This window comes from Adiantum capillus-veneris, chromosome 12 (assembly GCF_014529385.1).
Source record: "Adiantum capillus-veneris isolate H3 chromosome 12, ASM1452938v2, whole genome shotgun sequence".
Classification (NCBI taxonomy): Eukaryota; Viridiplantae; Streptophyta; class Polypodiopsida; order Polypodiales; family Pteridaceae; genus Adiantum; species Adiantum capillus-veneris.
In genome coordinates, this window is record NC_140942.1 from 102832742 (window position 1) to 102860238 (window position 27497).

At 40.6% G+C, this 27497-nt stretch overlaps 1 pseudogene; it reads right to left on the reverse strand.

Moving 5' to 3' along the window:
• Nucleotides 1-174: 174 nt before the first annotated feature.
• LOC147446240 (uncharacterized) lies at nt 175-24153 on the reverse strand (annotated as a pseudogene).
• Between the last annotated feature and the right edge of the window lie 3344 nt (nt 24154-27497).

The following is a 27497-nucleotide window of genomic DNA, read 5'->3' on the forward strand; positions in this document are numbered from 1 at the left end:
TATCATATACAAAAAAGACATACTTTTTCACTAAAAGAGATAAAGGTTAAAGAGAAAACTAAAAATGATTATTTTCATATAGATGTCTCTCAAAAATTCTTACAAAGTCCATCATACAACTATTCGTCTTTATCATTGGCTACTTCTACATCCTTTAAAGAAACAGAGCTAATTTCATATCTTCATATAACTCATATGCAGCCATATGATTTTCATCATTGTCCCAAGATATTTCTGGAATGTATACATGAGGTTCTTTCTAAATACATAAGACATACACAAAACTTTAAAAAATCTTAAAAGATCGGCATTACACTTGTATAAAGAATAGTATATATCAATTACCCGTGTGGATTTTGAGATGTCTTTATCGGCCTCCACTACATCTACAAAGTTCTCATCATAACCTTGTTTGGAAGCATCCTCTTCCTAATAAAAATTACTCAATAAGAAACTTAATATCAAAAATATTAAAAATCATCTATACTATTACCTTTGTTGATGTCATAAAATCTAATATCTAACCAACCCAAATGATTTTCTCATATTAAATTGATCACTTAATGTGGGAGAATAAATGGGAACAAGTGTTAAGATATAGATATGTGCTTATAGATCTATCTCAACACGGGGCCAATGGTAAAGGGGCCCAAAAGGGAGATGGTCTATCAAAGAGCAAGGCTAACCAATGAAGAATAATACCTTAGGGTTAGCTTCATTGAAGACCTCCAATAAATGTGTGTAAAAGTCCTTTGACCTTAGGTAAGCTAGGGCTGAGCTTGAGGTGGGAACCCGGCCCAACCTCGAGGTGCTTGTCCTGCTTGAGGTGTTTGTCGTGCTTGAGGTGTTTGTCATGCTTGAGGTGCTTGATTAAGATGCTTGAGGTGCTTGACTGGCTCCATGCTTGAGGTGCTTGACTTGCTGCATGATTAAGGTACTTGAGGTGCCTTGAGAAGCTTGCCTGAGATGCTTGTGGGAACACCCCCTAGTTCAAGTGCTTTGTCATGCTTGGTGAGTAAGGTGCTTGATCACCTAAAGTCAAAAGCATTCCGACAAGAGGGGGGGCGAGCCCTTTTCCTAGGGGCTAGAGAGAGAACACCCACTCACACACACAAGGGAAGCCCCAACTTGAAGAGGCAGCAAGGACACATGTCAGGCCCCTACCCATGTTACCTTCATGTGTTGCTTGAAGCCTATTGGATAAGCTTCAAAGGGGTCCAATGATAAATTACATGAATTATCTAATTGTTTTAGCATGCATTTATCTAGCCCTCTCTCTCAAAAAGGAAAGGGGGAAACTTGTCTCAAGGCTACCCCTACAGCTTGTAATGCCTCCTGCTCATGATTGGCTAGGCCTGGGAGGCTTTAATGAGCTTCAAGCATGAGCTACAAGGGGGGGTCGACCCAAGCTAGCTAGGGGCTTGCTTGAGGGGTATACTCACCCACACACACTCACAAACACTCCCATTGTGTACTATGCAAAGTGCAAGAGCGCCCTCTCCTTCTCCAAGCAAGTAGAGGTTGAGAGCCTACACCAACACTCTTGGCTAAGGAGTGCAAATCCAAACAAGATCCATGCTTCAATGCTTGAGCTTGTCATCTCCTTCTTCTTCATTACTATGCTATTATGTATGCTAGCAACAAGAGTATGATAAGTGAGGAACTAGTTCTTTCTCCTATGAAATGTTTCTTCTTCCTCTTCCCTACCCTCATTCCCTGCTAGCTCTCTCCACCTTCGAAGGTGTTTGAGGTCTTGGGACTGAGGCTTGGGACAATTAAAGCTTTCTTCAAGTTCATGTTATGCTATGATTGTGATGCATGAAGCTTTCCATCTTCATTGCATCACCTAGGTCACAAGGAACACAAAGAATGTATTGTAACAAGTCTCTCTTAATGGGAGAAATCATAATACAAATGCCTATTGGAGGGGGGACCGGCTCCACATAAATCCGGTCCTCAACTATTGTCATGTTCTCTAAATTCTCTCTCTTGCAAAAGTATTGTTCATGCCAAGTTAACTAATTGCTATGATTATGTTGCTATCTTCAATTATGTCTACCCGCTATGCTCACAAAGTTATTTCTCGAAAGTATTCTCATTAATTTCCGCTATTCTCAAGTTGAATAGGCTAATTCCATTACATTGGTATCAGAGCATTTGGTTTCTCTTTTCTTGCTTAAGAAGAGAGGTCCTTAAGTAGCCTATAAATGGTTGATGTTGTTAATTATAATAGGGTAAGTGGAACTGGGATCTAATATTGGTTTTGTTAAGCCCACTATGTGGGAGATGGTGCACACCTCGGGAGCTTTGGACTTAATAATGGAGTCTTTTTAGACTTGCCTACGGCTTTACCATTATTGAGCCATAAGAAGTCCAAAAGGAGCTAGCCCTTGGCAACTCTGCTATGTTAGACCTACTCCTCTACTCTCTATAATTAACCACTTTGAGCCGTGGGTGTAGATACTTAAGAGCCGATTTTCAAAGGCTAAGAGGAGTGGAAACTAAGGTTTTGTATTGCCAAAGCATACACTAAGTATAAACATAAATTTTGTTAACATGGCTGACAATAATCAAGAGAGTAGAATGAACATTGATAGCTTTGATTTTGCACATGAAGGTGCTAATGATGATGCTCCCATGTTTGTGAATTATCTCGTCGCTAGGTTGCAGCAAGCTATGGGCAACCCTGCTTTGCAAGCCGAAGTTACTCAACAACTTCGTGCTTATGGAATTTCCCTTCCTCTCCCAAAGGAGAGAGAGCTTAGGAGGCCTCTTGAAGAGACCTCCAAAAGAAGACTCTCTCCCATTCGAGAGGAGGAATCCAAAGAGAAAGAAAGAAATGACAGTCTAAGTTCTTTTGAAGATGTGGCTCCACGAAGACGGCGGTCTAGACAATCGTCTACTTCTCCCAAGAGGAAAAGAGCAACCTATAGTCCTTCTCCTCATCACTCTGAAAGGCAAGAGAGGAAACAAAGGAAGAAAAGGGCTAGGAAGAGGTCACCCTCTTCTCCTTCTTCTTCACCTTCCTCCTCTTCCGATGAAAGTTATGGATATTCTCCTAGAGAATACAAGAGGGGAGGACATCGCAAATCATTTCCTGCATGGCGAAGGTCACAAAAGCTAAATAAGTTCAAGGAGGGAGGAAAGAGTATCTCTTTTCTCACCTACGATGGCACCTTTGGTGCTACCGACAAAGTGTTGGCCTTCATCCAGCAATTTGATGCGGCCTTTGGGGACGAGGGCTTCACAGAGTCCTCCAAGCTACGCCATGTAGCTATGCACTTCCAAAAATCAGCTCGTCAATGGTGGGCTAGCCTTCGTGGCAATGGAGAAGCCCCAAAGACATGGAAAACTCTACGAGTTTCCATCATGAAGCAATTTCTTCCAAGCGATACTAAAGATAAAGTTCTTACCGAATGGCGCGGCTTGAAGCTTCTCTCTCATGAGTCTATCAACAAGTATGTAGACAAGTTTTGGGATTTACATCTCAAAGCTATTGTCTTTCAAAAGATAGACTTTGCTGAACAAAGACAGCAATTCTGTGCGGGATTACCTGAAGAGATGGCCGAATACATCAACTCTCAATGGCCCGGTACTATTACCGAAGTAATCCACCACACCATGGTTTCTTCACGCATCAATTTCCATCAAGGGGTTAGACGTAATGCCAAGCCCATGGAAAACAAAGATAAAAATGATGCAAAGGGAAAATCCAATGATCAAAATAATTCCCAAGGCACTTCCAACAACAACAACAACAATCGGTCCAAGGAGAAGGGAGTTTACAAAGGTAAAAACAAACTCTCTCCTGAAGAGCTTGAAGCTGTTCGCAAGGACCATAAATGTTTCAAGTGTGGGGAGCAAGGACATGGCTATCGTTCTTGCCCCAAGAAGAATACTCGCAATGAGACTCCTAGGGCTTCCACCATCGAAGCTCCAAAAGAGGATGCTCATTGCAAAGAATCATCACTCTCCTATGCTTGGGGAAAGGTAAGAGAGCATGATGCCTTCATCTTGTTTGACCCTGGCTCTACTCTCAACTTCATATCAATAGAGTTGGCCACCAAGTTGGGCATTCAAGCTTTTGAGATGGGAGATATAGTAACAGCTGATGCAGCTTTCAAGGGACAACAAGCCTCCGTTACTCCCTTGATTGGGAAGTTGAGGCTTCATGTCCAAAGCTATGTTGACAAAGAAGACTTCTTCATCTCTCCTCTCCAACATCAGGATGTTATCCTAGGGGCACCATGGTTTGATCGCATGGCTGCCAACATGAAGTTCCTTGAAAGGAGAATTTACTTCACCTACAGGGGAAAGAACATGTATATAGATGCTAGTGAGCGTGGTCGCACTATTCCACTTGTAAATCCTCTTTCTTTTGATAAATCAATGAAGAGCTCAGTTTCTGCGTACATGATTTATGTCAAAGAGTCTCTAAAAGCTAATAATTTTTTATCAAATGAAAATGATAGGAATCAAGAAGAGTTAGACTTGTCTACTTTTCTAAAAGGATTCCAAGATGTGTTCATCGATGATATCCCTATGGACCTACCTCCAAAACGAGGGGATGATGACCATAGTATTGAGCTCCTTCCAGGAAGCTCACCGCCTAACAAATCTCCTTATCGAGTCTCATAAGCTCAACAAGAGGAGATTATGAGGCAAGTACAGGAATTGGTAGACAAAGGGATGGTGAGGCCTAGTTCCTCTCCCTTTTGTTCTCCAGTCCTGTTAGTGCAAAAGAAAGATGGTACATACCATATGTGTGTGGACTATCGAGCACTAAACCATATCACTATCAAAAACAGATTTCCCGTGCCTCGGGTAGAAGATCTGTTTGATAAGCTACAAGGCTCTACCTACTTCAGTAGGATTGACCTTAAGAGTGGCTATCATCAAATAAGGATAGTGGATGAAGATATCCTAAAGACCGCGTTTCGCACAACATTTGGTCTTTATGAATATCTAGTCATGCCTTTTGGCTTGACTAATGCACCAGCTACTTTCAATCTTCTCATGGAGAAAATTTTTAGACCATATCGTAAATTCACTGGAGTGTTTTTTGATGATATCATCATCTACTCCAAATCTTTGGAGGAACATAAGCAACATCTCCAAGTGATTTTTCAAGCCTTGAGGGAAAACAAACTTTTTCTCAACCAAAAGAAAAGTGAATTCTTCCTTCAAGAGATTCAATATCTAGGTCATATTATCTCTCACGATGGTATTCGTATGGATCCATCAAAGTTAGAGGTAATAAAATCATGGCCTAACCCAAGGAATCTACATGAGCTAAGAAGCTTTATTGGTATGTGTGCATACTATAGACGCTTCATAGAAAAATTCTCTCAAGTAGCAAGACCACTACACGACTTAACAAAGAAGAACGTTAAGTTTGTATGGACTGCTAAGGAGAAAAATGCTTTTGAAAAACTCAAAGAGAAGCTTAATTCCCAACCAGTCCTTGTGCATCCGGATCTCTCAAAACCATTTGAGGTCCAATGTGATGCTTGTGGTGATTGCCTTGGAGCGGTTTGCTTCAAGAAGGGCATGCCATAGCATATGAGAGCCAAAGGCTCAATAGTGATGAACGAGTCTTGAGCATTTATGAGAAAGAACTTTTAGCTATTCTACATGCCCTAGATACATGGAAGCACTACCTATTGGGGACTCCATTTATCCTACGAACCGACCACCAAAGTCTCAAGTATTTCATGACGCAAACCAAGCTTTCGGACAAACAAATGAGGTGGGAAAATTTTCTTTCGCAATTTAATTTCCATATTGCTCACATAGCTGGTAAGCACAATCAAGTTGCCGATGCACTTTCACGACGACCAAAAGTTAATGCGGTGTCTATAGCTACTCACAATGATCTATCCTCTATGATAGATGAGTATGCTACTGACCTTGACTTTAGAGACATAATGTCAGCCCTTGCTTTGGGGAAAAAAGAGGAACCATTCACCTTGCAGGATGGTTATCTTCTCCACGGCAATAGGATATGTGTTACCCATTCCCTTCGTGAAAAGGTTATGTATGAATCCCATGCTCCTCCATATGCAGGGCATAGAGGTATTCAACCTACTCTTCGAGGAGTAGAGACGTATTTCTATTGGCCTACCATGAAAGTGGACATACAAGACTATGTTTCAAAATGTGTAGTATGCCAAAAGACCAAGTATGATAGAGGGAAGCAACCTGGATTACTCCAGCAATTGCCTATTCCAAATTCACCATGGGAGAGTATATCCATGGATTTCATCTTTGGATTACCCAAGTCTATCCATGGGAATACAGGAATATGGACAATAGTCGACAGGTTTAGCAAGCAAGCACATTTTATTCCTGTCAAAAAGAATGTTAAGGCACATCAAATGGCAACTCTCTTCATATCTCAGATTTTCAAGCACCATGGATTACCCACATCCATCGTGTCAGATAGAGATCCTAGAATGACCAATAATTTGTGGAAAGGTCTCTTTGAAAATCTAGGAACAAGATTGAATTTCTCTTCGGCCTATCACCCACAAACGGATGGCCAAAGTGAGATAGCCAATCTTACGATACTCGATCTACTCAAAACTTATGTTACCGAAGTAGATCAACGCTCACAATGGGAAAAGTATTTACCGCTAGTAGAGTATGCTTACAATAATACTATACATACTTCTACGGGCAAAGCACCTTTCGAGATCATAGAGGGAAGACCTAAAAGTCCCTTGCTACTGAAAGTACATGGGAAGATCTTCGCTGCCGATGAGTATAGCCGTGACTTACAAGAATCTTTTCAAAAGATTAGGGAGGCTATAGCCATCTCTCAACAAAAGCAAAAAGCTACTGCTGATAAGCACAGAAGAGCCTTAATGTTCAAAGAAAATGATTGGGTCTTACTCAAGTTTCCTAAGGCTCGATTAAGGCAAACGACGGGCAAAAATCCTACGGGCCATCAAAAGTATTATGCTAAACTAGCAAAAAGATACTATGGTCCTTTCCAAATCTTAAAGCCTATCAATGAGACGGCTTATCAACTGATCAAGTTGCCCAACCATTGGCTTATACACAATGCCTTTCATGTAAGCTTACTTAAACCCTACAAAGGAGAGCCACCAATTGAACCAATTATTGAAGACCCTCCCGAAGTCGAAGACCAAGAAGAGGTGCTACAACCCGAAGCTGTCCTTCGGCACGAAGACAAGGTACTACGACATGGTAAGATAATCCGACGGTATCTTATTAAGTTCAAAAATTATCCTTTTAAAGATGCTAAATGGATGCAAGGAGTACAACTTAAGGATGGTATGAACCTTGTCAATGCTTACAATGCTACCTTAGAGTAAGCAAATGTACAAATTTCTTTTAAATGACTCATGTTTTTGTCTTATATGACTAGTCCTCTTTTTAATTGTGCACAAATTTAACTAGTATGCATGCTTAGAATCATGTTTGTGATGACGACGTCTCTCAAACACCAAGTAGAATTTGTCACTCTACTTTGGGAGAATGAAATGGACTAAAGAGCAGACATGCTTGCGGCAGCTATGTCTCCCAAGCACCAAATGGATTAGTCATCCATCTTGAAAAGATGTCGTAGGGTAAAAAAGGGATCCTCTACCCGCTAAGTACGATTGACTAATGACTAAGACTTTATCTCTTCTATCTCATAGTCGAGGACGACTATGATTTCAAGAGAGAGGTAATGTCATAAAATCTAATATCTAACCAACCCAAATCATTTTCTCATATTAAATTGATCACTTAATGTGGGAGAATAAACGGGAACAAGTGTTAAGATATAGATATGTGCTTATAGATCTATCTCAACACGGGGCCAATGGTAAAGGGGCCCAAAAGGGAGATGGTCTATCAAAGAGCAAGGCTAACCTATGGAGCATAAGACCTTAGGGTTAGCTTCATTGAAGACCTCCAATAAATGTGTGAAAAAGTCCTTTGACTTTAGGTAAGCTAGGGTTGAGCTTGAGGTGGGAACCCGGCCCAAGCTCGAGGTGCTTGTCCTGCTTGAGGTGCTTGTCGTGCTTGAGGTGTTTGTCATGCTTGAGGTGCTTGATTAAGATGCTTGAGGTGCTTGACTGGCTCCATGCTTGAGGTGCTTGACTTGCTGCATGATTAAGGTACTTGAGGTGCCTTGAGAAGCTTGCCTGAGATGCTTGTGGGAACACCCCTAGTTCAAGTGCTTTGTCATGCTTGGTGAGTAAGGTGCTTGATCACCTAAAGTCAAAAGCATTCCTACAAGATGGGGGGCGAGCCCTTTTCCTAGGGGCTAGAGAGAGAACACCCACTCACACACACAAGGGAAGCCCCAACTTGAAGAGGCAACAAGGACACATGTCAGGCCCCTACCCATGTTACCTTCATGTGTTGCTTGAAGCCTATTGGCTAAGCTTCAAAGGGGTCCAATGATAAATTACATGAGTTATCTAATTGTTTTAGCATTTATCTAGCCCTCTCTCTCAAAAAGGAAAGGGGGACACTTGTCTCAAGGCTACCCCTACTGCTTGTAATGCCTCCTTCTCATGATTGGCTAGGCCTGGGAGGCTCCCATGAGCTTCAAGCATGAGCTACAAGGGGGGGTCGACCCAAGCTAGCTAGGGGCTTTCTTGAGGGGTATACTCACCCACACACACTCACAAACACTCTCATTGTGTACTATGCAAAGTGCAAGAGCTCCCTCTCCTTCTCCAAGCAAGTAGAGGTTGAGAGCCTACACCAACACTCTTGGCTATGGAGTGCAAATCCAACCAAGAGCCATGCTTCAATGCTTGAGCTTGTCATCTCCTTCTTCTTCATTACTATGCTATTATGTATGCTAGCAACAAGAGTATGATAAGTGAGGAACTAGTTCTTTCTCCTATGAAATGTTTCTTCTTCCTCTTCCCTACCCTCATTCCCTGCTAGCTCTCTCCACCTTCGAAGGTGTTTGAGGTCTTGGGACTGAGGCTTGGGACAATTAAAGCTTTCTTCAAGTTCATGTTATGCTATGATTTTGATGCATGAAGCTTTCCATCTTCATTGCATCACCTAGGTCACAAGGAACACAAAGAATGTATTGTAACAAGTCTCTCTTAATGGGAGAAATCATAATACAAATGCCTATTGGAGGGGGGACCGGCTCCACATAAATCCGGTCCTCAACTGTTGTCATGTTCTCTAAATTCTCTCTCTTGCAAAAGTATTGTTCATGCCAAGTTAACTAATTGCTATGATTATGTTGCTATCTTCAATTATGTCTACCCGCTATGCTCACAAAGTTATTTCTCGAAAGTATTCTCATTAATTTCCGCTATTCTCAAGTTGAATAGGCTAATTCCATTACAGTTGATATTTCTATCTCTTTCTCTACACCATCATTGTCAAGCCCTTGAACATCATGAGTATCCTTGAAAATGTAGCATAATTCAAGAATAAGATAAACATTTACATAGCATATGATTTGAAAGCAAAACAAAAAGATAATAAAAAAACTTATACCATTATAGCGCCTTTGCAAGCCTTTTGTTTCCTCCACTTTCTCTTGGACTCCAATGACTTGATACACCAAGTGTAAATGTCAGACTCTTTCCACAATTAGTCCACACCATATACTTTCACTGGATTTAGCTCACCCATCTTCTCTAGAATAATACTCAAAAACATATCTTTACCCTTGCTATTATGTCTTACATCTGCAGTTGGCCCTACCTTTGCAAACCACCCTTGCACCATCCCATAATTTGCACACAACACTCTATACTGGCCATGATCCTCTTTTTTAAGAAATTCTCTACCATACAACTTATTGTGCTCTCTATGTTTAGGTGGAGGAGCTCTAAATACTTGATCATATATGATCGGATCATATGGAAGAGAACTAGTTGAGTTACCAACAACCCTTTTATTACTCAAAGAGTGATGTTCCCTCCAAGCATCGAGTAGTCTCATAGTCTCCCCATGAGGAAGTGAAACTAATTGCTAAAAAATTGACTATGGAATATATGCGGGGCCTACAAGAGTAGTCGACACATGCAGATAAGATAGACTCTAAAAAGTTTAAATTTGTGCCACTTGAGATATAGCTCAAACAGTACAAAAAGCTAAGATGAAAATGAATCATAGAGAGAACAATGTTCAACCATATAATAAACTTTAAACCACAAAATCATTTAGTTCTCTAACAACAAAAGCCTAAAGTGATCAAGTACTTTATAAATCTCTTGTTCTCATGTCCTTGACTTATGAACATCCCCACAAAATAGGGATCCATTGATCACTTTCTCCAAGATTTCTAACTTTTTCACGGTTTAGTACAATTGAATCTTTGATTAAAAGAACACAAGAATCCCAATCTCTCCATGTGCTTTCTTCCTCATAAACTTTCCATATATGAGGATCACTTGCATCAGATTTCAAAATAGCAAGCTTTGTGATTTTGTTGTCACATTGTACACATCTTACAACAGCATGCTTGAACTGTACTGTACTAGTGTTTTCTAAACGGACTTTGACAATGCCATCTTTCTCCAACCACAGGGGTACATTCACACAATTGCCTTCCATTAGTAGCTTAGCCCTCTGCTTTAGGTCCTTAACTTCATATGCAATAAATCTTTGGCTCCTTGGTAATGGCAATGGGATAAATTTATGAAGAAAATATTAGATAGGACGCACACAATCCCAAGTAAATTGAAGCGGTATTTTCTCAAGAATGCTCATTCTAGTCATTGTATCTATGACTAATTCCTCTTAAAAACTGTCTCCTGTAATACATTGTTTGTAGTAAGCTCCACCAAAAAACATCATTGCTTTTCCATCAAGCTGCATGGAGAAGAAAGAGGTTATGCAAGCTTTCCAATGAACTCGTTCCTCAGACAAGGTGTCTCACGCATCCACCTTTACAACTACATAATTGCCAATCTTGAAAAGTTATCCTTTATAGAAGACTTTGTCATATGTTTGCACATACCAAATGAAAAGCTTTCATCATTGATGTTCCAAAAGCTCCTTAAGTAAGTAATCTCCTAAGATGTTGAAACCCTATAGTTACCCCTCCTCTTTGATATTGCAATACCCTTCATAAGAATGCTATCAGTAAAAGATGAGCTCTTGCCATACTTTAAGATGTCGTTCCACAACGATCTTGCCTTTCCAATAGAAGTAACATTGAAGAGTCCATCGATATGTGAAGAGCACCACTCAAGGGAGGCCCCGATACACAATTAGCTACAGTAGTTTGACCCAATACACTAGGCAATTGTTGTAGGAATCTCTCACAAGGTAACAGGGCATCTTTATCATTTTGGATTGCTTTGAATACTTTTGTGAAAAACATTCCTAGATAGAGCTGTACAAATGATGCTTCATCATTTATGATATTTTTTTTCATAGCACTGTACGCTTTCACTAAATGTTCAAGCATATTGCACCAATATATGTCATGTAGTCCATGCCGCAAAATATCCTCAAGTAGTTCCCCACTTCCAGCTACATGCTCGAAGGGTGATGAGTATTCCTCCTTTCAGATTCTCCAAGATTGTAGCAAGGATTTGATAACCTGAATGTCAGTAGCCAGCCCTTCCATGTTCTTGACTGTAGCCATAAAAGCTATGTGCTATGTCCACCAACAAGATTCCTAAAGTTTGCATCTCATGTGGAATACCATCTACGACTCTTAGAATATATGGTAGACACCACTGCATAAACTTTTGATTCTCTTCCGCCTTGAAGGATTCATAATAGACACTTGGTGAGTTTGGTCCCCAACCCTCAAGAGGAGATGAGCATGCATTGAAGCTTGGCTCTTGGTTGGATTTGCATCCACATGCCAAGAGAGTGTTGAGGTAGGCTTCTATCTCACAAGCTTGGAGTAGGTGACGAGTTCTCCATTAAAGCTTGGGAAGAGATAGTCTTCTCTTTCTTCACACATGAGATTGTGTGAGTGTGTGTGTGATAATACCAAGAAAAAATCATCCCCCTCTCTCTCTTGGGTGAGCCCCCTTGCTATTTGCTCTTCCTGCAGCCTCATTGGCCCTCCCCAAGTCAAGCCAATTACAATTAAGCAGCATAAGTGATAGCCTTCTAACATGTGTCCCCCTTTCCCCTTTTGTGAGAGCTTGAGGTAATTAAATAATTAAACTAAACTCTCATTGTACCCCTTTGCCTCCTGGCCAATAGGAATCAGGCAAGCCATGGGGCTCCTGAATGCTCATTGGACCCTTTGGGAGACTGCCCAATATTCTTCTAGGAGACTTAATTCTTATTGGTTTATTTTATTAAATGTTTTTAAATTAATTAAACTAGATTTACTCTAGCTTAATTCTCATTGGTCCACTTCAAGGGTCATCCAATAGGAATTGGGCACACCTTGTGGGCATCTGGGCTAGGGAGGTGACATGTGTCCCTAATTCCCTTTGTGTAAAGGGGCTTGTGTGTGTGTGTGTGTGTGGCTTTCTCTCTCATCTCCTAGAAGAAGGGATCGCCCCCTCCCATGTAGGGATGTGCATTGACTTTGGAGAGCACAGAAAGCATCCAATTCCCCCTAAGCTTTAACCCTTTGGACACAACCTTTGAATTTTGGAACTTTAGCATTTTGGAAGTCTTAATGGGCTGAACCTTAGGGTCTTTTTAGCCCATTGTTGCACATGGATCTTTTGAAGATGCCCCCCCCTTTGGATCCCTATTTTCCCTCCTTTGGATCCGTACTGTGGCCGGTCTGCTAGCTTAACCAATATTCTAGCTTTTTCTCCCTTGGCACTTCCCCACATTAAATGATCAGTTTAATATGAGAAAATCATTTAGGAGAATTAGATATTGATTATTATGACAATTCCTCTCTCTTCAAATCATAGTCATCCTCGACTATGGTGTAGAGAAGATAAAGCATATTCATGAGTCCTTTTCTTAGCGGGTAGAGGATCCCTATGTTACCCTACGACATCATTCCATAATGGATGACTAGTCCATTTGGCGCTTGAGAGCCTGAGGCTGCAGCAAGCATGTCTGCACATCAGTCCTATCTGTCTTCCGTAGTAGAGTGACAAGCTCTACTTGGTGTTTGGGAGACGTCGTCTCCACAAACTTGATCTAAGCATGCATACTACTTCATTTTTGTGCACAAATAAAGAAAAGGAGAGTCTTATAAGACAAAAACTTTGTTCAATTTTTTTTAAACATTTTGTACATTTGCTTACTCTTGGGAAGCATTGTAAGCATTGACAAGGTTTAGGTTATCCTTTAATTGTATGCCTTGCATCCATCTAGCATCTTCAAAAGGATAATTCTTAAACTTAATAAGATATCGTCGGATAGTCTTACCGCCTCTTAGTACCTTGTCTTCATGTCGGAGAATGGACTCGGGCTGCAATACGTCCTCTTGGTCCTCGATCTCCAGTGGGTCTTCGATAGTTGGTTCTTGAGGTGGCTCTCCTTTTTAAGGCTTTAATAGGCTCACATGGAAAGCATTGTGTATGAGCCAATGATTGGGAAACTTGAGTTGATAGGCCATCTCATTGATTGGCCTAAGAATCTGAAAGGGACCATAGTACCTTTTTGCTAGTTTAGCATAGTACTTTTGGTGGCCCGTAGGATTCTTGCCCGTCGTGTGCCTTAATCGAGCCTTTGGAAACTTTAACAAGACCCAATTGTTTTCTTTAAAGGCTTGGGCTCTTCTATGCTTGTCAGCAGCAGCCTTTTGCCTTTGCTGTGAGATAGAGATAGCATCCTTAATCTTTTGAAAAGATTCTTGTAGGTCTCGGCTATACTCATCTGCAGCGAAGATCTTCCCATGTACCTTAAGTAGCAAGGGACTTTTTGATCTTCCCTCAATTACCTCGAAAGGTGCTTTTCCCGTGGAAGTATGTACAATGTTATTGTAAGAATACTCCACTAAGGGTAAGTACTTCTCCCATTGGGATCTTTGATCTACTTGCGTTACATAGGCTTTTAGTACATCGAGAATTGTTAGGTTAGCTATTTCACTTTGGTCATCCGTTTGTGGTTGATAGGCTGAAGAGAAGTTTAGCCTTGTACCTAAATTCTCAAAGAGACCCTTCCAAAAATTACTGGTCATTCTAGGATCTCTATCCAACACTATGGACATTGGCAAGCCATGGTACTTGAAAATTTGTGAAATGAAGAGGGTTGCCATTTGATGGGCTTTGATAGTCTTTTTGACAAGTATAAAATGAGCTTGTTTACTGAACCTGTCTACTATCGTCCATATTCCCGTATTCCCATGGATAGAATTAGGCAATCCAAAGATAAAATCCATGGATATGCTCTCCCATGGTGAATTAGGGATTGGCAAGGGTTGAAGCAATCCAAGTTGCTTCCCTCTATCAAATTTTGTCTTTTGGCATACCACACATTTGGAAACATACTCTTGTATGTTCACTTTCATGGTAGGCCAATAGAAATATGTTTCTTTTCCCTTTAAGGTATACTGAATGCCTCTATGCCCCGCATAAGGTGGAGCATGAGATTCATACATTACTTTCTCACGTAGTGAGTTAGTAACGCATAGTCTATTGCCATAGAGAAGATAACCATCTTGTAAAGTGAATGGTTCTTCTTTGTTCCCTAATGCCAGGGCTGAAATCACATCTCTAAATTCGGGATCAATAGCGTACTCATCTATCATTGAAGATAGATCATTGTGAGTTGCTATGGAAACCGCATTCACTCTCGGCCGTCTTGAGAGTGCATCAGCTACTTGATTGTGCTTGCTAGCAATGTGAGCAATATGAAAATGAAATTGCGAAAGGAAATTTGCCCACCTCCTTTGTTTGTCGGAGAGCTTGGTCTGCGTCATGAAGTACTTAAGACTTTGGTGATCCGTTCGCAGAATGAAAGGAGTCCCCAATAAATAGTGCTTCCATGAGTCTAAGGCATGTAGAACTGCAAGGAGTTCCTTTTCGTATATGCCTAGAGCTTGATCAACAGGGTCGAGCCTTCGACTCTCATAGCCCATGGCGTGCCCTTCTTGGAGCAAAACAGCTCCAAGGCAATCACCACAAGCATCACAATGGATCTCAAATGGTTTTGAGAGATCCGGTAGTGTAAGCACAGGTTGAGAGATAAGCTTTTCTTTAAGCTTTTCGAAAGCATTGTTCTCCTTAGCAGACCATGTATACCTAACGATTTTCTTTGTTAGGTCATGTAATGGTCCCGCAATTTGTGAGAACTTTTCTATGAAGCGTCTATAGTATGCACACATACCTATAAAGATTCTTAGTTCATGAAGATTCCTTGGTTTAGTCCATCCTTTTATTACCTCTAACTTGGATGGATCCATTTGGATTCCATCTTGAGAGATAATGTGACCTAAATACTGAATCTCTTGCAAGAAAAATTCAGTTTTCTTTCGATTAACATAAAGTTTATTCTCTCTTAAAACTTGAAATATTACCTAGAGATGTTGCTTATGTTCCTCCAATGAATTAGAGTAGACGATAATATCATCAAAGAACACTCCAGTGAAGGTTTGATGAGGCCTGAACAGCTTCTCCATCAAGCGGTTGAATGTGGCTGGTGCATTGGTCAAGCCAAAAGGCATGACAATGTATTTGTAAAGACCAAATGTAGTACGAAATGCGGTCTTTACAATGTCTTGATCAACTATCCTTATTTGATGATAGCCACTTTTTAGGTCAATCCTACTGAAGTAGGTCGATCCTTGTAGCTTATCAAATAGGTCTTCTACCCGTGGAACGGGAAACCTATTTTTGATAGTGATCCTATTTAGTGCTCTATAGTCGACACACATACGATATGTGCCGTATTTCTTTTGCACTTATAGCACATGTGAGCAAAATGGAGATGAGCTAGGTCTAGCCATGCCCTTCTCAACTAACTCATGCACTTGCTTCATAATCTCCTCTTGTTGAGCTTGAGAAACTCTATAAGGAGGTTTGTTAGGCGGTGAACTTCCTGGAAGAAGTTCAATTGCATGGTCATCATTACCTCGTTTAGGAGGTAGCTCACAAGGGATGTCATCAATAAAAACATCATTAAACCCCTTGAGAAAATTGGATAACTCTAATTCCTTTTGGTTGCTTTTATTTTCTTTTGCTAAAGCAATAGGTTCATTTTTAGAATCTTTAACAAAAACCATGTACACGGAAATAGAGCTCTTTATTGACTTGTTGAAAGCTAGTGTATGTACAATGGAGATGGTGTTACCCATTTCCTTAGCATCTAGATACATGTCTTTTTCCCTGAACTTAAAGGAGATTCTCCTTTCAGGAAATTTAACATCGGCAGCAAGGCGGTCAAACCATGGTGCCCCTAGGATTACATCCTCATGCTTGAGAGGAGAGATAAAGAAGTCCTCTTTGTCCACATAGCCTTGGACATGAAGCCTCAATTTCCCGATTAAGGGAGTGACTGAAGCTTCTTGCCCCTTGAAGGCACTGTCTGCGGGTAGGATATCTCCCATCTCGTAGGATTGTATGCCTAGCTTGGTGGCCAACTCTATAGATATAAAATTGTGAGTAGAACCAGGGTCAAAGAGAATAAAAGCATCATGTTCTCTTACCTTTCCCCAAGCATGGCATAGAGGAGATCCTTTGTGAGTTGTTTGGTGAGTCTCCTCCTCTTGGATTTCAACCAAGGAAGCTCTAGGAGGATCTTGGCGGTTGTTCTTTTGGGGACAAGCATGGTATGCATGGCCTTGTTCGCCGCACTTGAAACACCGGTTATCCTTGTGATAACGCTCAAGCTCTTCAGGAGAGAGTTTGTTCTTACCTTTGTAAACTCCCTTCTCTTTAGCTTTGTTGGAGTTTCCCTTAGGAGACTTTTGGACATTGTCCTTCCCCTTAGGCTCATTGGAACCCTTGTTTTCCGGGGGCTTATTATTTCTTTTAACCCCCGTTTGGAAATTGATTCTAGAGGCCACCGTAGTATGGTGTATTACCGCCGATATGGTACGTGGCCTTTGGGAGTTGACATACCCCGCCATTTCTTCGGTTAAGCCCGCACAAAACTGTTGCTTTTGCTCTCCAAAATCCAACTTACAGTGGCTTTGAGTTGTAAGTCCCAAAACTTGTCTACATATTTGTGGATGGATTCATTGGTAGAGAGATTTAAGCTTCGCCATTCGGTGAGTACTTTGTCTTTGGCATCGGTGGCCAAAAACTGCTTCATAATGGAAGCTCTTAAAGCCTTCCATGTTCGTGGAGCTTCACCGTTGGCTCGTAGGCTAGACCACCATTTTCTGGCGGACTTTTGAAAGTGCATAGCTACATGGTGTAGCTTAGAGGACTCCGTGAAGCCCTCATCTTCAAACGCCGCATCGAATTGTTGGATAAAGGCCAAGACTTTGTCCGTAGCACCAAAGGTACCATCATAGGTAAGGAAAGAGATGCTCTTCCCTCCCTCTTTGAATTTCCTCAGCTTGGACGACCTCTTCCATGCGGCATAGGATTTCCTATGGCCTCTTCTTTTTGATGGTTCAAAGGTTGCACCATCACTTTCTTCAGAAGGTGAAGAATTTGAAGAAGGTGGAGAAGAGGGTGACCTCTTTCTCGCCTTTTTCTTGTCTTGATCTTTGTCGTCTTCACCATAGCTTTCATAAGAGGAAGAGGATGAAGAAGATGTAGAAGAGGGTGTCCTCTTTCTCGGCTTTTTCTTCTCTTGCTTTTTATCATCCCTCTTTGAATTGTGGTGAGGAGAAGAATATGATGGTCTTCTCCGCTTTGGTGGTGATGGAGAGCGTTTAGCCCGCTGTCTTCGTGGAGCCATCTCCGTCGAGGTGGCAGGAAACTCGCTTCTTTCTCGTTCCTTCGGTGGAGGCTCTTGAGTTCTCCTTTGGGAAGGAGATGCATCATCAAGAAGTAAATTCTTGAGCCCTTCGTATGGATTATCTTCTTCTTCCCGAATCGGAGAGAGACCTTTTTTGGTAGTCTCACAAGGAGGCTTCCTAGGTGTTCTCTCGTCATGGTGATGAGCTTGGAGAATCCCGTGAGCAAGGAGCTACCGTTGCACTTCACTTTGGAGAGATGGATTGCCCATGGCTTGTTGAAGCCTAGAAACAAGATAGTTAACAAGCATTGAAGCATCATTAGTAGCTTGCTCATGAGCAAAATCAAAGTTGTCAACATTAATTTCACTCTCTTTACTATTGTCAGCCATTCTAACAACTTTCAGGTGTAAACTTTTTAGGTGTACTTTGGCACTTCAAGCCCTAGTTGCTACTCCTCTTTACCCCTTTAGAAAAAGCACTCAAGATACTGTACCCGCGGCTCGAATACCATTAATTGCAAGGAATAGAAGAGAGGGTCCTTCAACACCAAAATAGCACCGGCTCCTGTCAAGCTTCTAATAGCTCAATAGTGGTTAAGCCGTAGGCAAGCCCCGTAGGACTCCACTATTAAGACCATAGCTCTCGACGGTGATGCCCCGTTAACTGCACAAAGGCAGGCGCACTGCAAGGCTGAAAAATCCCTATTCTACTTACTCACATGCAATTAATAATACCAACCATTTGTAGCTAGCTTGAGGACCTCCCTTCCTGAGCAAGAAAAGAGAAACCTTGTGCTCTAATACCAATGTAACATTTAATGGCCTAATAACTTATGTGTAGCGGAAATTAGCATGAACATAGTGGGCATTTCATTAGAATAGATTCCTAATGAGAATTACAAGATAGCATAACAAGTTAGATAGCATCAACAATACTTTCAAAAGAGAGAGAAATTAAGCTATTGACAACAGTTGAGGACCGGATTTGCATGGAGCCGGTCCCCCCTCCAAAAGGCTTTGTATTATGGTTTCTCCCATCAAGAGAGACATTGTACAATACAATTCTTTGTGTTCCTTCAAGAATAGCTAGTGCAATGAAGATGGAAGCTTCATGCACTAAGAAAAACACTTAACAAACACAAGTTGAATTATCCCCGTTCTCAGACCCAAGACCTCACACACCTTCGAAGATGGTGAGAGCTAGCAGGGTATGAGAGTAGATTGAGAGAAAGAAGGAGAATCTTACGAGAAATATGTACATCTCCTCACATAATCACTCATATTAGCATAGCTTAGCTTAGTAATTAGATTGGTAGAGGAGATGAGCATGCATTGAAGCTTGGCTCTTGGTTGGATTTGCATCCACATGCCAAGAGAGTGTTGAGGTAGGCTTCTATCTCACAAGCTTGGAGTAGGTGATGAGTTCTCCATTAAAGCTTGGGAAGAGATAGTCTTCTCTTTCTTCACACATGAGATTGTGTGAGTGTGTGTGTGATAATGCCAAGCAAAATCAGCCCCCTCTCTCTCTTGGGCGAGCCCCCTTGCTATTTTCTCTTCCTGCAACCTCATTGGCCCTCCCCAAGTCAAGCCAATTACAATTAAGCAGCATAAGTGATAGCCTTCTAACATGTGTCCCCCTTTCCCCTTTTGTGAGAGCTTGAGGTAATTAAATAATTAAACTAAACTCTCATTGGACCCCTTTGCCTCCTGGCCAATAGAAATCAGGCAAGCCATGGGGCTCCTAAATGCTCATTGGACCCTTTAGGAGACTGCCCAATATTCTTCTAGGAGACTTAATTCTTATTGGTTTCTTTTATTAAATGTTTTTAAATTAATTAAACTAGATTTACTCTAGCTTAATTCTCATTGGTCCACTTCAAGGGTCATCCAATAGGAATTGGGCACACCTTGTGGGCATCTGGGCTAGGGAGGTGACATGTGTCCCAATTCCCTTTGTGCAAAGGGGCTTGTGTGTGTGTGTGTGGCTTTCTCTCTCATCCCCTAGAAGAAGGAATCTCCCCCTCCCATGTAGGGATGTGCATTGACTTTGGAGAGCACACAAAGCATCTAGTTCCCCCTAAGCTTTAACCCTTTGGACACAACCTTTGAATTTTGGAACCTTAGCATTTTGGAAGTCTTAATGGGCTGAACCTTAGGGTCTTTTTAGCCCATTGTTGCACATGGCTCTTTTGCAGATGGCCCCCCCTTTGGATCCCTATTTTCCCTCCTTTGGATCCCTTCTGTGGCCGGTCTGCTAGCTTAACCAATATTCTAGCTTTTTCGCCCCTGGCACTTCCCCACATTAAATGATCAGTTTAATATGAGAAAATCATTTAGGAGAATTAGATATTGATTATTATGACATAAGTTAAAGAGTCTCCAAAGTATTGACTCACATGATAAACCATCTTTCTTCCAAGTCTCATGCTTCTCAGCAAAAGTACAACACCTCTTTGCCTAAGCTATGGCATGAACCATCTCGCTTGTTGTTCTCGTCACTGGTGGATGTATGACTTGTAAGAAAATTTCACTGTAAATATACCTCCCTTCTAGTCCCGACCTATTTCTTGCAAGTGATGAATGTGGCTTATCCCTCCTGCAGAACTCTTGTCCCCCATTTTTGAACAAGCCTATTTTGCACTGGGCTGGATGGTCTCCGATAGCCATCATAACCATAGTTTGTATCTTATAGAATTTAGATTCCACCCTTGTATCATTAAAGATACTCATATAATACATCTATTCCATCAATATATAATGATTCCAACTCATCCATTAATGGTTTCAAAAATGATTCGAAGACATCACTGGAAGACTTAATAATCTTTTTGTAGCTTTGTGGAATAAACAAGACTGGCATGATATCCATAGAGTTTTGTTTTCCAGCATTGAGCACCATAATCTCCACAACCCATCCCAATGCAACAACAAGACAGCTATATTTCTAGGGTCACCTTGATTATGAACACCAACAATCAGAGTAAGTATGGACATTCAGTGTACATTTTGCTAAGAAAAAGAGGAAGATAGACATAATTACCTTGCACAACCTTTTCTCACATTCAATTTCTTCCTTGCATTTGGAGCAGATAAAAGTGTACATTGGTCGCTCAGCATCCCATGCATCTTTAACTTTTTGAGAGCGTTTGTCAAAGCGAAAAGTCGTGTAAGACTTCTTATATCTAGGTGTAGAGCAAACGACTGGCAACTCATATGTTGACAAGGGGTCCTAAAAGTTCTTCACTCCTTGAGATTTTGCTCCATCCCAAAAGTCCTTAATATGCCTTCTCATAGAAAATGAATCTCTCCGACACCATTGATTTTTATGGTGCCACAAACTCAATAGCTTTAGTTGAGGTCCTATTGGAATATAATCAAAAGCAAGCATTGAATTTCTTGTCTGTGCATACTCTGTACTTCTCAGAGAAAGTAATACAATCATGTTTAAGCTTTTTGGAGTTTGAAGTACCTGAAGAAGCACACCGCAGAACCTCTCCTACAAAGTTGTCCTCTATACTTGGGTAAAGAAGTTGGGGTGTGTGCTTTGCTCCATTAATTCTTGTACAAATCTAACAATGAGAGGCAGTCAGCATCCCCAAACCTTTCAGCATTGTTTGTAATTGATCCCAACACGCGGGTACTTTAACGCCTCCAAGCTCACCTTCCCATGTCTTTGGAAATTGAACCAGTAATTTAGCTAGGCTTCTTTTTGAAGAGTAGTACTTTACCCTAGCTCCACCAAGGTCACCAAATAGAAGACGTAGCATTTGAACTTGAACACCTATCGGCATTTTATGTTCATCCCATAAACTTTGAAGTTCTACTATTCTCTCTATTAGTTCAAAGAGAACAATAGATGTCCCTTCCTCATTTCCTCCCTGCTATCGTGCACTCTAGCATCAACTTGTAAATGGTAATCACCGTCTGCATGATAGTCACTGCCATTTGAATCTTCCATTTGTTCTTCCTCCACGTTGAGACTTTCACTCAAGGAAGGTGCTACATGTGGCACATCTAAACCAAAATGGAGCTTCAAGCTCCCAAATCTCTCTGAAAGAATTTGGTGTCGATAAAGGGTTGAAGTATGCACAAACCACCCGCCATAGCAATGGAAAGAATAGTTGCAGAAAGCCTTTCTTCCATCACTACTGAACTCTTCAAATCTTTCTATATGCTGATCTTCTGCTCCTTCTGTGATGTTATGTGTAACATTGAAATTAGTGTCACTTTGTACCCTTCTACGTTTGGTCATAGAAGGATGAAGCTTTGCTAATGAGTCTTGATTTTGATGAAAATAAAAGGTCCATTTTGACATCAACTTCCAACCGTTAATAGAGTGTGAACACTTATAATTACACGTGCACTTCCAAGAAGTTATTGTGCTCATGATTGCAGACCAAATATAAATATACGTGTGAACTTTTGTACCAATCAAAGAATGTGCAACATAAACACCTTTTAATGTGTACATTAGGGATCAAATAGTATTATCATACACTACTCCTAAGAGATGCTGAAATAGTCATCCATTTTGCAAGAAGAGTACATAGTAAACTTAAAAAGGTGGTTGTGCAGTGGGATATGGTGGAGGAAGTCGATATAAATTAAATAACTTTTCTTCTAGAAATAATATGTCGTATCACTTTCTCTCTCTCCGTCAAGGAGACCATAGACATGGTCTCCTCGTCTGAGCGCTATACTACCTTGTAGCGGTCAACAAGTTGTAGCTTCCTCTTGAGAGTTAAAAGCATTACATTTACATCCCATGCCATTACATCATCAGTGAAAATCGTTAAAATGTGCCATTTTATCCCATACCTTCCAAATAATAGATATTGATCTCCTGGCCAAGCACTATCCTACCCAAACTCATGAAATAAGATTTGTGACTGCAAGTCTACAAATTCTCTACGTTTCTCTATAGGATACTGAACACTTCACTTATCCTTTCACTCACAACATCACTACATAGTGTTTGCTCACTTTGACGAGCCATCTGTAATGAATACCACAAGCAACAATGGCTAGTCAGAGGGACACCCCTTTCAACTTGAAAGCTTAATCTCACCCCTCTTAGTTTACAATTCACACTGAGTAATCACCTAAGATAAAGTGTTTTCAATAAAGATGAATGTGACATACCTTTACAATGTAAAATGAATATATTTTTGTAGCAAATATAGGCTCTTTAGGGTCTTCAGGGAAGACTCTTTAGGGTCTTGTTCTACAAACAAGACACTAAACTGCAATGCTAAATTGAATTGATAAATTTATACCATTCCCAACTATGGCATAACAACCATTCCAAATGAACTTTCAATACCAACAACATTTAAATTCCAAATCTAATTTCAATACCAACAGCATTTACATTTCCTCGAATAGTCCTAAATGCAAATGAAAGGTGCACGCACACTTTGTAGAATATTGCAACAAATGCTTGAGTTTTTTACCTAAAAATTGGCATGATTCGATGCTTGAAATTTTGACCTATTTGTGTCATTCCTCTGTTTGGCTAAGAAATGTATTTTCTTTGGTGGAAAATTGGGAATAAATACCTGGTTGTTAATGGAGACTTGCTAAGGCGGCACTGATCCAGAGACGATGCTTAGCTTCCAAGTCGGTCCGCCAGCAATTGCGCCACACAACTAGCCGAGGACGCGCACGTCCGAGGGCTTGCAGGAGGAAAAGTTTAGCTACTATAGATGGTGCTCATAGCTGATGTTTCAGGGCGGTGAACCACTATCTTTATAGCTTTTCGTGGACCAGCTCACGAGTACGGCCTTCTTTAATTTGATATCACGGGAATAACCTTGTACAGGCGATTTGCAGTTGAATGCAATATCCTTAGCTAGCTAGTTAATATAAGTCAGCTTACAGCAGGTGGGCAGGCAAGTCAGGCCCTGCAGCACTAGTAGTTTGATTGAGCGAGAAGCAGGATGAGATGGCACAACTGATGGGCGCGGTGCTTGAATGCTAAATGCAGGGCACCATGATTACAGCTTTCCAAGCTGCAATTAGCAAAGCGGTGCGGTTTCCCACGTGGGAGATGTGCTGGCAATAGAGAGAGAGAGAGAGAGAGAGAGAGAGAGAGAGAGAGAGAGAGAGAGAGAGAGAGAGAGAGAAATGAAATGAAATGTTAATACAACACCATTTGACCTCTTCAGAAGGTCATTTTTGACCTAATATTGGTGGATGTAATCCAATGCCTCAATACAAAAAATGTGAAGTAAAGTGAAAGACTAAAACCATCACCATCATCATCAATGCCCGAGGACACCAGTATCGGGTGTTCTCTGAGAAAGTATTGCATCGATCGCTTAGAAGCTTCATCAATGTCTGCCGATGTAAATAGTTGTACTGAGCGTTTCCCATATATGTCATGCTAGAATTGTCATGATCCTCTAATGGAGTCTCCATTGATGTCGTGGTCTCCCTTGTAGACATGGGCATTGAGCTCTCCCAATCTCAATGGCTCAATCAACTAATATACCTCGGGTATAAGTGGGCTCTGAAGTCTGATGTGAAGCATGTTCATTTGGCTTATGATTCCCTGTTCTAAAGTATTCAGTGATCTCTCTCTATTCAAATTGTAAAATACCACTCAATTCAGGTGTGAACGAGGGCCTTCTCCTATGAATGGGTGCATTCACCTCTTCAAGATGTGATCTTACAGTTTGGGGCTCGTTAGAGTAAGGAAACTATGGTACACATTTGTGATCTTGGATACAACCCACACACGAGCTGGACACAAAGATGGCTTTCTATATAGCACGTCTTCTCCAGCTTACGGAGGACAGTGTTGTGACAAGACCCAGATACATGGACACCCACATATCTTGTGGGATACAATGTGCTATTGGCAAGATATGCACATCTTCACACCAGTTTTGATACAGTGGAGTACCAATAGAGGCCAGGACACGTCCTGTATGTCACATGAAGCCTGACACAAAGTTGCATTACACATGCCACTGTTAACTATGAGATAGGAGGCCTCTTTCACTGCCTGTTTAGAGAGGGATTTAGACCACTCTCTAAAGTCATGGGGAATGAGGACCAGAGATGCTTGGGATTGTTTTTTCTCAAGCTACACACACACAAAAAGAGCCCGACGAGAGGGAGAAGCTAGGCAGTCTCAGAGGTGGATCACAGACTTCTTTAGAGCGGACACTAGACAACCAAAGCAGCTACTACCACAACAAAGCCCACATTATCCTCACACCAGAGGCACGTTGATCAAACAAGCGATTAATCTAGGAAGATCCAGACGCCCACGAATGCGGAGGACTACACAGCATCGATGGAGGCTGCATCAAAGAATCTAGATCACTCTGGCTTGACATGCACGACGTCTGATCACACTACTGACCATGGAGGAGATTGATGAGATCCACTAGCGATAGATGATGGATCTCTTGTGATTTATCTCTTTTTAAGGATACACCCACATTGAGTTATATTAGCCCCCATTCACTACTTTAGTACCCTTTTTTCCAGCACCTTCTGATTTATTTTTTGGTACTCAGACTTTGTATCAGATCCACCACATTGTAACTTTTTGGTCTCACAGGTCACTTTGGCCTTTTGAAGATGTTAATATTACATCTCTCTCTCTCTCTCTCTCTCTCTATATATATATATATATATATATATATATATATATATATATATATATATATATGTATATGTGTATATATATATATGTGTGTGTGTGTATATATATGTGTGTGTGTGTATATATATATATATATATATATATATATATATATATGTATATATATATATGTGTGTGTGTGTGTGTGTGTGTGCGTGCGTCAGGACTCACGTGAGGCATGGCGACTCTTTCATGAGCACTCTCTACAGAGGCATGGGGCCAATACGTATCTTCTTTGTACACAATTCTTGGACAGCTTCCCCTTCCCGACCCCCCCAATCCATGTCCTCAAGTGTGAACGAGGACCTTATCTAGCGAATAGGTGCATTCACCCCTCCGAGCTGTGATCTTACACTTTGGGGCTTGTCAGAGTAGGGCAACTATGGTACATAGTTTTGATCTTACACTTTGACTTGTATTTTTTGGCTTGTTAAAGTAGGGAAACTATGGTACACACTATCCTTTTAAAACAAACATGTAGTGATGACGATTGGATGTTGTAGAGGTGTGGTAGGAGTGGATCCTGCTTGCTTTGGTTCTTCAATGCTACATCAACTCTTCCTTCACTGCTAGGAGCACCAAGACTCTTAAGGTCTTAAGATGGCATGCAAGACCTACCATGGTTGATTTCTGACCTATGGCCTTGCATTGTAGCTCTATTTTCTTATTTTGAGCAAGTTCCATAAGCAAACTGAACTCACTTTTAGTTTTTGCGTTCAGCTTGCAGTTGAGATCTCATGAGGAACTACAATGCAAATAAGTCCCATTAAGTACAACCAAGTAGCATTTCTCAAACAAGATGGGATAAGTGTACGTAGTTAAGTGCAAACGAGTCCAATAAAATGCAAACCCAAAAAATTGAATCCAATTGGATCACTTGAATTCAATTTAAAGATAATTTAAACCATAGCATTGTTCATGAGACCTCAATTGTCTGCATTTTAAAGCAATTAAGTCAAATGCTAGACCCAAATACTTTCAATCAATAGCATTTAAAATAAAGTTGTCCTAAACCCAAATTGAGTACATTACAACTAGGTCTAGAGGCATCAAATGAGTGGCATTGAGACAAATTGAATTAAATTGCGTGTTAATTGAATATCAAATGCGTCCAGCATAGAGAACTCAAGTTAAATTGAGTGTAATAAACTGTAACAAGTTCAAGTAACAATTGATAAAACATGGATGCACCTAAAGTGTGAAATCCAGTTTCATTCTATCGAAATGAGTTTGACCAAGAAAGAATGAATTTAGAGGAGTCAATTTACTAAGTGGCATTGGATCTACTTCAATGGGTTTTTGTTTACTTCAATGGGTTTTTGTATAGTAAACTCTAAGCAGCTATAATTGTGTGTAGTAAAGCCTGATAGATTAGTCTAAAAGGATCTATATTTTCTCATATGATGCAACTCAATGCTCTGGATACAAATAGAATTAATTAAGGTCTATGAAGCTATATATGGTGCATTGGGGGTCATAGGTATATAAATGATGTAGATGTTTTAATTTGATATACTTCCACTGATTTTATTCTAAACATTTCTATGAAAAAATTTCACTTATTTGGATGAGCTTTACTTACATTTGTACTCAAGTAAATGGTACACTTATATCTATTCCTAGAAAAACAAACATACTCTCAACAACTATGGTTTGAGAGCTTTGACTCATTAAATACTCTTACCCAAGGATTACCATTTACTCAAGTAAATGGTGACATTTATATCTATTTCTAGATAAACAAACATACTCTCAACAACCATGGTTTGGGAGATTTTTCTCATTCAAAACTTTTACCCAACCATGGTCTAGATGAGTAGCTTGAATTTTGCATGTACAAAGGAGAATTGAGGTAGATCTACTTGGGCATCACATTGATGGAAACAACCTATAAAATATAATGTGGATGTGTGGAATGGCATATCTAAAACTGAAAGGATTTTTCATGAAATACAAGAGAAACCTCATGAGCCACAATAGCATCACAAAGAGCTTATTAAGGAGCCACAAACACAACACTATTGGTAGACCCAATAAAAAGGTGAAGTTGACCACATGGTATCCAAGTGTCTATTTGGTCAATAGAGAGTATCATCACAAGCTAGCA